The sequence below is a fragment of the Mus pahari genome, chromosome 2 (assembly GCF_900095145.1).
Source record: "Mus pahari chromosome 2, PAHARI_EIJ_v1.1, whole genome shotgun sequence".
NCBI lineage: Eukaryota > Metazoa > Chordata > Mammalia > Rodentia > Muridae > Mus > Mus pahari.
The window spans coordinates 31,030,061-31,039,969 of NC_034591.1; positions in this window are offsets into that span (position 1 = coordinate 31,030,061).

Here is a 9,909-nt window from a genome sequence, read left to right on the forward strand (position 1 = left end):
CTCCCTCCCTCCCTCCCTCCCTCCCTCTTCACAGCAATAGAACACCAATTAAGACAGACGTTGCTATCAGGAAATCAGGCACTATTGTGACAGGCCTGACCATGCTCCTTGTGGGCAGAGCGTGTATTTTGAGAATGAATAAAGAAGCCAGTTCCACTGCTTTAAGCAGGATCCAATGGTCAATGCAAATAGGAATGTGGAAGGTAGTGGTGATGAGAGCATCTCTAGAGGTTTCAGAGAAGAATATTAATAAGTGACTTAGAGATCATTCCTATAATGTTCTGCTGAAGTATATGTCTTTCTGCCCTTGTGCCCCTCCCCCAAATAAAAGTCTATCTGAGTCTAAATGGAAGAGTTTCGAATTAATGACATTGGCAGAGTAAATTTCAAGACTTTATCATATATGGTTATTAAGTGGTTATTATAATGCAGATATTTAATGAAAAGGAGAAAGTTAAGCAAGAAAAATGCAACATACACAGTTTGAGCAGTAAAGGAGCACCAGGAAGTGTAAAGGAGATGAATCCAGCGCTCAAGAAGATAAAAAGTTTAAAGAAAAGCCTCATGCTATGTGGAAGTCACCTTAGGGAAAGACTCAACCCACCTAGGCTTCCAGTTTGTGAAAGTGAACTAAAGAAAAGCTTAAACCATGAAGGAAACCATCTAACTCCAGAAAGCAGGAGTACTTGGCAGCTTTGTCCCTGTGGTTCTAGCTTTATGGTCCAGAATACAAGGAAGGGGTTATAAGATCTCTTCCCATGGAAAAGGAACACTCCTCAAGTCAGGCATATGTCAGTAGTGCTCTCTGTGGAGGCCTAGGGAGGCAATTGTGTGAAGCTGTGAATATAAAGCCGAGATTGCTTCGGAGATCTCAAAATGTTGGAGATGTCAGAGTTGTGGGATATCTGCCAAGCAAAGTTGCTCACAGGGCAAGAGCACAACCCAAGAGAGAACTGTGTTGTAGTGAAAAAGCTGGAACTAAGTGGATATCTGAATGCATTTTGACATTAGACATGGAGATACAGAGTTTGAATTTTTCCAAACTGGTTTTCAGTCTTGCTTAGGTTCAGTATTTTCTCATTATCCCCTTGCCCCTGCCTTGAGCAGGCTAAATAGACCTTAAGAGTTTGTCACAGTAGGACCTAGGTCGAGTCTTCCACAGACCTAGGTGGAGTCTTCTGCCTTGCCACACCTAAAATTTCCTACAGGAGCAGATAGCCTGCCAAGCTTGCTTTGCAGCCTAATCCAGCTGAAACAAAGGATGGGTCTGCGGGCTCACTTTATATAAATGTAGTGCTAAATATTAAACTTTGAGCCTTGATCAGAAACATTTGTCTTGGCTTCATCCTTCTCTCACCCCGCTCCCAACGCCCCTGCTCCCCAGTCCTTTTTCATTTCCAGCCTCCTTTTCAGGTACCCAGTTCATTCATGGCTGCTGGACAGCTAGACCTCGTTATGATCCTTTTCATTCTACTTGGGACATTAATATATATTCTGTGCGATTGTATGTTGAAAGTATGTGTTCTGCCATTTGATTTTCCAGAGGGTTACAGTTAAGTGATTGTCATGGGTCTCCGAAGACACTTTAAACCCTGGACTTTTAAATAGTGCTTATACTATAGACTATGGGACATTTGAAGTTATACTGAATACATTTTTGCACTATGACATGCCAAAGCCTATGGATGGGTGCCTGGTTTGAATAAAAATGACTCCTATAGTCTCATATATTTCAATGCATAGGGAATGACACTATTTGAAAAGATTAGAAGATATGGCTTTGTTGGAGTAGATGTAGAATTGTTAGCGTAGCTATGGCTTTGCTAAAGGGAGTATGCCATTGGAGGTGGGCTTTGGGGATTCAAAAGACCATGCCAAGCCCAGTGATTTTTCTTCCTGCTGCCCATGGATACAGAGGTGGTCTCCAGAATCACATCTGCCTGTATGCTGCAATGCTTCTGGCCATGAAACTGTATACTGAAACTAACCCCAATAAAATGCTTTCTTTTATAAGGCTTGCCTTGGTCATGGTGTCTCTTCACAGCAATATAACACTGACTAAGATGCCATCAAAAACAGGTGATGCTTCTTATAGGTACTTAGGTGGGTGGCCCTCCACTGGAGCAAAATCAGCCTTTCCTAGGCCACATGTTTAAAGAATGCGTGTTTATCTTCTCATCAGCTATCAATTGCTACTGCTCTTTAATTTGTAGAGGGACTTCCTGCCCATTCTTCCCCAGTCTATTCTAGCATTTTGCCTAGTTGAACTTGCGCATATTTGAAAATATTTCTTGCTTGTAGTCATATGCTTCCTCTGCCTCTTCTGTACTTATCTCTGAATTTTGAAGAGAGGAAGCATGCTATGGATGTCCAACTTAAGGCTTAGCACTATACAGTCTCATATTTACTTGACTTTTACTAGTTGTAGGACTTGGTATTAATTGCCATGTACTAAAAAACAAAAACAAAAACAAAATACAAAAAACAAAAACCTTCTCTAATGAAAGCTCAGAAATAAACCAATCTTTGGGTGTGATGATAAACCACTATGAATTATTTAAGTACTATTCTAATTGATCTGGTCAATAGTAATAGGTTCTTAATTAGAGTCTGTGTTTTTTTTTTGTTTTTTGTTTTTTGGTTTTTTTTTGTCTAGCCAGGAGGAATTGGACCTAAATAATAGTACCATGTATGGCCTTAAATCCAACTCAAGTAGATGGTTACTCTAATGATAGTCTTCTACTATTGCACTAGTGGGCAAGTCTTGCCAGACTGTTCCTTATTATAGCTTATAGTGATCATAGTTGAGTAAGAATGGTGATTACTTTTTTATTCCAGTTGCATGTATAGTAACTTCCACCATATTGGGTAGCTAATAAGGATGAAATTTCAGGTGAGTACTATCTTGATTTCATCATGATCTGTGATTCAGTTATGTAATGTTTTGGGCAATAAGATACCTCCAGGTTCAGTATCACTGGCAATAGTATCTAGTGTTTTTTGGTCTATAGGACTTCACTTGCCAACAACTGTAAATGTTATTGTCAATTTGTTGGTTTGTTGTTTTCAGTAGGGTGCTGTTGCTCCATTATAGGTAACTACATTTAAATTCACTTTTTAATATTTGTATGCATATATTTTAGGAAGTTGTATAGCATTAGTTTTCCATATGAAATTTTAAAATTTGTGTTGAGTACTAGTTACTTATCCTCATATTTCCTCCTATACCTTCCCATCACAAAGTCTATCTAGAATTTTCTGCTTCATTCTTTCCTTTTAACTTTCCATGCCTCTGTAAGCCTTTCTTTCAAACAATAAAACATCTTGTGTGTGTGTCTGTGTGTTTGTATGTTAGAGAGAGAGAGAGAGAGAGAGAGAGAGAGAGAGAGAGAGAGAGAGGGCTTTCGGTTCGACAAGAATCTCATAATTTCAAGATATCCAATAGGGGTTCCATTTCAGTCGTCCATCATGGAAGAAGAAAATGGAGACAGGGTGACATTGCTCTGCTTTAGTGTTTGGCTAGAGGACTGCAGTGAATTCCTTTCCACAGTCATTTTCTTATTCTGATAGAAGTGGTGATTTGTTTATTGTGAATGTTTTTAGAATAATTGGATGATTTCTTTATACCATGAAACTATGAACTTTGGTTTAGTTAATAATATTAAAATCATATCTGTCATGTGACATGTATGTTAGTGATATTTTTATGTCAATATTGTTTTCCTTTTTCTTAGAAGAGATCTTTGTCAATTGATGCCTGTAATTTTTTTAATCATTTAAATTCTGACTCAATTTTCATGTTTATTTTATTTTTCTTTCTATTCCCTGAATTAGTTTTGTTTATTTTTAATTACTATTTTATTATTGCAACTAGTGAGGTATAGTGTGATAATTCAATATGTGTACATAGTGTGTAATGATCAAATAAAAGTAGTTTCCATTATTCCTTTTTGTATTTAACTTTAGTTTAATGTACAATACTTTCATGTACTTATAGGATATTATGTGATATTTTAATATACAAGTACAATGTTGATGTGTAAATCAGGTGGTTGATGATACTATTCTTATCTGTACTTCGTATGTGAGGTTTTTGGGCAATTTTCATTATTTATTAACAACAATTTTTTTGTGATTGATAGCCTTTATCCCTGGTTCATCAAACAGTAGAGCTTGCTTAAGTATATTTAGTATATTCTTTATCTCCTTATAGTTACTATCCTTTTTCTCAACTGTTATTCACTATTTGAAATGAAATATAAGTCATGATTAGAGAGAATCTCATCGAAGTTCATAGTGATGCAAATTTTTTAAGAAAATGTATTCATTTTAAAAAGAAACAATCAAAAACAAAAAAGCAAAAACATATCATAAATATTTAACATACCTAAATATATCACAATATTTATAGCAACATTAATTAATATTACTTAAAATATTTAGTATGCCACAGTTTCCTTTGGCTGAGGATGAGAGCACAGATTTAGCTGGTTCTCTTAGCTGTGATGAAAATATTAACTTAGCCACATTCTCATAAGCTATAATGAAAATATTAACTTAGTCACCTTTTTATATGGAGATACATTCACTTTGAAACTCATTCATTCCAGTGTCTGGAAGAGAGAGAATGGTTGAGACAGACTGAGAGAGAGAGAGAGAGAGAGAGAGAGAGAGAGAGAGAGAGAGACAGACAGACAGACAGACAGACAGACAGACAGACAGACAGACAGAGACAGACAGACAGAGACATTGAGACAGAGAGTCAGAAAGACAGACAGATCGATAAAGAGACAGGAAAATGGAGAAGGAGAATTTAAGACATCTAAATATAGCTTTCACATTGAGAGAAAATATTCTCTCCCCACCCTTTCTCCCCACCCCACTTCCTCTCCTATTCCATTGTCCTCTCTTTTTTAAAAATTTATTTTTTATAGATATTTTCTTCATTTACATTTCAAATGCTATCCCCAAAGACCTCTATACCCTCTTCCCGCCCTGCTCCCTAGCCCACCCACTCCCGCTTCCTTTCCTCTCATTTGTAACATAGGTCCTCTGAGTCCTGCTGTATGAGTCCTACCTGTTTTTCTGGCTTGGACCTGAAGGCTGGTATCCTTCCCTTCTAATTTATCAAGATTGAAAAGAGAATCTTTAACTTCAAAGGCAGACCAGTCCCTCCTTTCAAAGATGCCACTTGATTAAATTAGGCCTATCTGGGATAATCTTCAAGATGATTGACCTAAATTTCTATTTACTTCTGAAAAGCCCATTTGTATTTGGTCTATTGTATCCATATATATACCTGCCACAGGTCCACACATATTTATGGGAAGGAGATTATTTATGTTTTTAATACAAAAATGGAGATCATGGGGTTCACAGTAAGATTCTGTCTGTATCTGGGACATTACTACTAAAATAATATTCTTGTGGTAATAAGGTATTCATGAACTTAAGAAGTACCAGTATTTCATATCTGATGAATGATACTAGGCCCTGCATAGCCAAGAGCTGGATGTGACTAAAGTCAAGTGTCTAGAATTAAAGGAACAATATAATTTTGACATTTCTGGCTCCTTGAGTCAATGTTAAGCTAAGTGTAGGGAAGATTTAAGAGATATAACATCATAGACATCTGTAGTCCTTTATAGATGGACTAGAATCATCCAGAGAGGATAGAAGAATGGCTTGGTAAGAAATGTAACTATGAAGAGCATAAATAATAATAAGAAAAAAATCTAATAAATAGAGAAAGCTCAGAGATTTTCAGTCATGTCTTCATATTTAGAAAATATACAAAAATTGATTATTCACAGACCACATGAAGCTCAAGAAGGAAGACCGAAGTATGGATATTTCAGTCCTTCTTAGAAAGGGGAACGAAATTCTCATTGATGCAAATGCGGAGACAAAGTGTAGAACAGAGACTGAAGGAAAGGCCATCCAGAAACAGCCCCACCTGAGGATTCATCCCATATACAGTCACCAAACCCAGACACTATTGTAGATGCCAAGAAGTGCATGCTGACAGGAGCCTGATATAGCTGTCTCCTGAGAGGCTCTGCCAGAGTCTGGCAAAAATGGAGGCAGATGATCACTGCCAACCCTTGGACTGAGCTCCGGGTCCCCAATGAAGGAGCTAGAGAACGGAATGAAGGAACTGAAGGGGTTTTCAACCCCATAGAAAGAACAACAATATTAACCAATCAGACCCCCAGAGCTTGCAGAGACTAAACCACCAACCAAGGAGTACACATAGAGGGACCCATGACTCCAACCGCATATGTAGCAGAGAATGACCTTGCCAGGCATCAATGGGAGGATAGGTCTTTGGTCCTGTGAAGGCTCGATGCCCCAGTTTAGGAGAATTTGAGGGCAGGGAGGCAAAAGTGGGTGGGTATGTGGGTGGGTGGGTGGGTGGGGAGCACCTTAATAGAAGCAGGGTTATTAACGGATGGGATAGATTTCGGGGGGGGGACCGGGAAAGGGGATAACATCTGAAATGTAAATAAAGAAAATATCCAATTAAAAAAAAAAGAAAAAGAAAAAAGAAAAAAGAAGGTTAACTTAGTCTGCACAGAATAAATGTGAAAGGTCAATTTTACACTGTAAAAGCTAGAGACACCTGAATACTCAGAGTCAGTAAGAGTCAATCATATGTCTCTGCCTCTCTTTCCTCGATGACATCATCACCCCATCCCAGCTCTGACAACCACTATACTTCTTCTACTGACTTGACTCCTCCTTTTTTGGTTCAAGTGTTTTTCAACTTACTCTAGGCTACCTATATTTGTGGTGCTCCCTCAACTCTGACCAAGATCTATCATTCCTGGTAGATTGCTTTCTGCACTCACATTTCTCTCCTTTTTAATATCTGGTGAACTCCATACCCCAAGCAGAGGCTTCTACACGCTATGTTTGAAAGAACAGTGTCCTTAGAGGAATGTAAACTGGTATGTCTTAGAAACCCACCAAAAAGAATAAGCAATTGATTTGTGCTGTTTCCTTTAGCTTTAGTTATATCTTAAAGGACTGAATAGTTATATTATGATGCTCACAGAATTTTATGAAACTTTCAAGATAATCTAGATTCAAGATAAATAAGAATCTAGCAAAATACATCTCCTTAACATCAATAGTGCTGATAAAATAAGTAAGGACAGGTAATTTAAGACAAGATTGCATGTTTTTCTGTGATAGTGTCCTGGTCTCAATTCATAGATATCTGAAGGAGCCAAGAGATCAATAGTGTAAGAGAGAAAATGGACTCAGGGTTTCTTGGGCTATGGGCACTGAGATGAACCACATATATTCACCCCAATTCCCTGTGACCAGAGTAAATTCTGAGAGGGAAAAGACTGAGAATTCAGAAGTTGAACACAGATACCACATACCTCCACCATGATACTGTTGATCAAAATGTGAAATATCTTTCCTTTCTTCCTTTTAAACATTGCTTATAGTGCATTCAGAAACTTCTTAAATTAGAAAATGTTACTATACACAGAAATCCATGACATTATTTTCTAAAACCAAGGAACAAAAAAAAAAAGTGCTGTATAATTTGACCAAGAGATGCAAAACTTTTGATCTAATCCCCATGAGATGTTTGAAAAAATATGTTTGTTATGGAAATGAAAGAGACAACTCTGGGAATCCAGCCAGGCTCAGCATCCAGACAGGGAATTGGATCTGTAAATTAGCATAAAGAGGGATAAGTATTTTCTGTCAGAAGGTAAAGGACATGAGTTAGATGGATTGCATGCATCCTCTCCACAACTGGCTTTGAAGCAGGCTCATTCTTTAGTTTCTGTGTTGTAACAAGAGTGAAGAATGCAAAAAGCTCAATAAGTTCATAGAGTTCAAGAGGACTGCAAGAGAGGATCAGCACTTCTTCATATTTCATACTATATAACAGAAAACTAGATGGGTAAACCAAAAATACTGTGTTAATTATAATCTTTAATTTTGGATAATTCAAGATTCGCATCAAACTGCAGGGAATATTCTAAAGAGGATTTAATTCTTTACTCAGTTTCCACCAATGAAATAATGATAGCACTTGTAAGCTGTGGAATACCAAATCACTCCTCAATACAGCCATTCATTCTCAGATAGAATATATACATCATCACAAGTGTCTATATGATATTTTATAAAATATTTGACATTATAATAAAGTATATCATTTGCCCATCTGTCTCTTCCCTCCAAACCATTCCTGGTACTTCCTTACACCACAATCCTCCAACTGCAATTGCTTTTAATCTTAGTAGTCACAATATACATACATACATACATACATACATACATACATACATATATACATATATTTTATGTAAATTGAATCATGTAGTACATATTCTTTAATTCAATTTACTGTACTCAGCAAAACACTCTGGAAATTCCCCAGCTTATTTTGTATAGTAACATATTTTTTTTTAATTTTTATTTCTGAGTTGTATGCCATGGCATGGACATACATGTCACTTCTTCTGTAAGCCTTTACAAACCCAAATGGTTTTCAGTGTTTGAATCTTACAAACAAATTTTCTATGGGATTTGTGAACACAATTCTATCTTTATATTATTTTTAGTTTTCATTTCCTGAGAAAAGTTCCCAAGGATGTGATAATTGGGTTATACAGCAGGCATGTGTTTATTTTATTAAGAAATGGATACACAGCTTTCCAATGCACTCTGACTATTTCACGTTCCCAATAGTGACAAAGTGATGCAGTTTTGTGAACAGTCTTATAGAACTCTTTCCCCTCTTGCTTCTCTCACTAATGCTCTGTTCTTTTTTTCTCATCGTCTACTTTGTACATTTCAGAGACCCACAAACCACGCACACACACACACACACACACAGACACACACACAGACACACACACATTGACAGTCTATAGTCTGAATATGATAAACTCTATGTTACTTCTTTTTCTCAGTTTGATTTATTTCACTTAACATAATAGTCTATAATTGTACCAATATTTTTCTTCAAACATCATTATTTGAATCATTTTGATAATGATATAGAATTCTATGGTATATATGTTTCATATTTTCTTTATCAATTCATCTGATGACAGACAGAAGCCTTTGTTGGTTCAATTTCATAGACACTGTGAACAGCATGGATGTGGAAGCCTCTAGAATGGTAGCATAGAGGCCTTGGGGCATGTGCAAAGAACAGACATAGCTTAGTATTATGCTTGTTTTATTTTGAGGATTTTTGAGGGCAACTACACTGACCTCTGTAGTGGCTGCTTAAGTTTATAGTCTCACCAGGTATGGACAAGAGTTCCTTTTCCCAATATTGTCACCTTTTGTAAACTTCAGGATTAATATTCAGATTGAGGTGAGATAGAAAAATCAAAGCATTTTGAATTTGAATTTCTATGATATCCAAGGTCAGTCACTCATTTTCAAATATTTAGAATCCACTCTTTTTTCTTCAGTTGAGAACTTTACATTAAAATTATTAGATCATTTATTGATTTGATATTTTTCATCTATAACTTTTACACTTCTTGTTATATTGTAGATTTTAACTCCTTGCTTAATGTGTAGTTTTCAAAGATTCTATTTAACTCATTCTGTATACTGTCTGCTCCTTGTTCTGTTTCGTTGCTGTAAAAAAAAAAAGTTTTTTTCATTTCATTTTTAACTTATTTTATTAGATATTTTCTTCATTTACATTTCAAATGCTATCCTGAATGACCCCTATACCCTCCCCCCACCCTGCTCCCCTGTCCACCCACTCCCACTTCTTGGCCCTGGCGTTTCCCTATGTGGGGCATATAAAGTTTGCAAGACCAAGGGACATCTCTTCCCAACGATGGCTGACTAGGCCATCTTCTGCTATATATGCAGCTAGAGACACGAGCTCTGGGGGTACTGGTTAGTTCA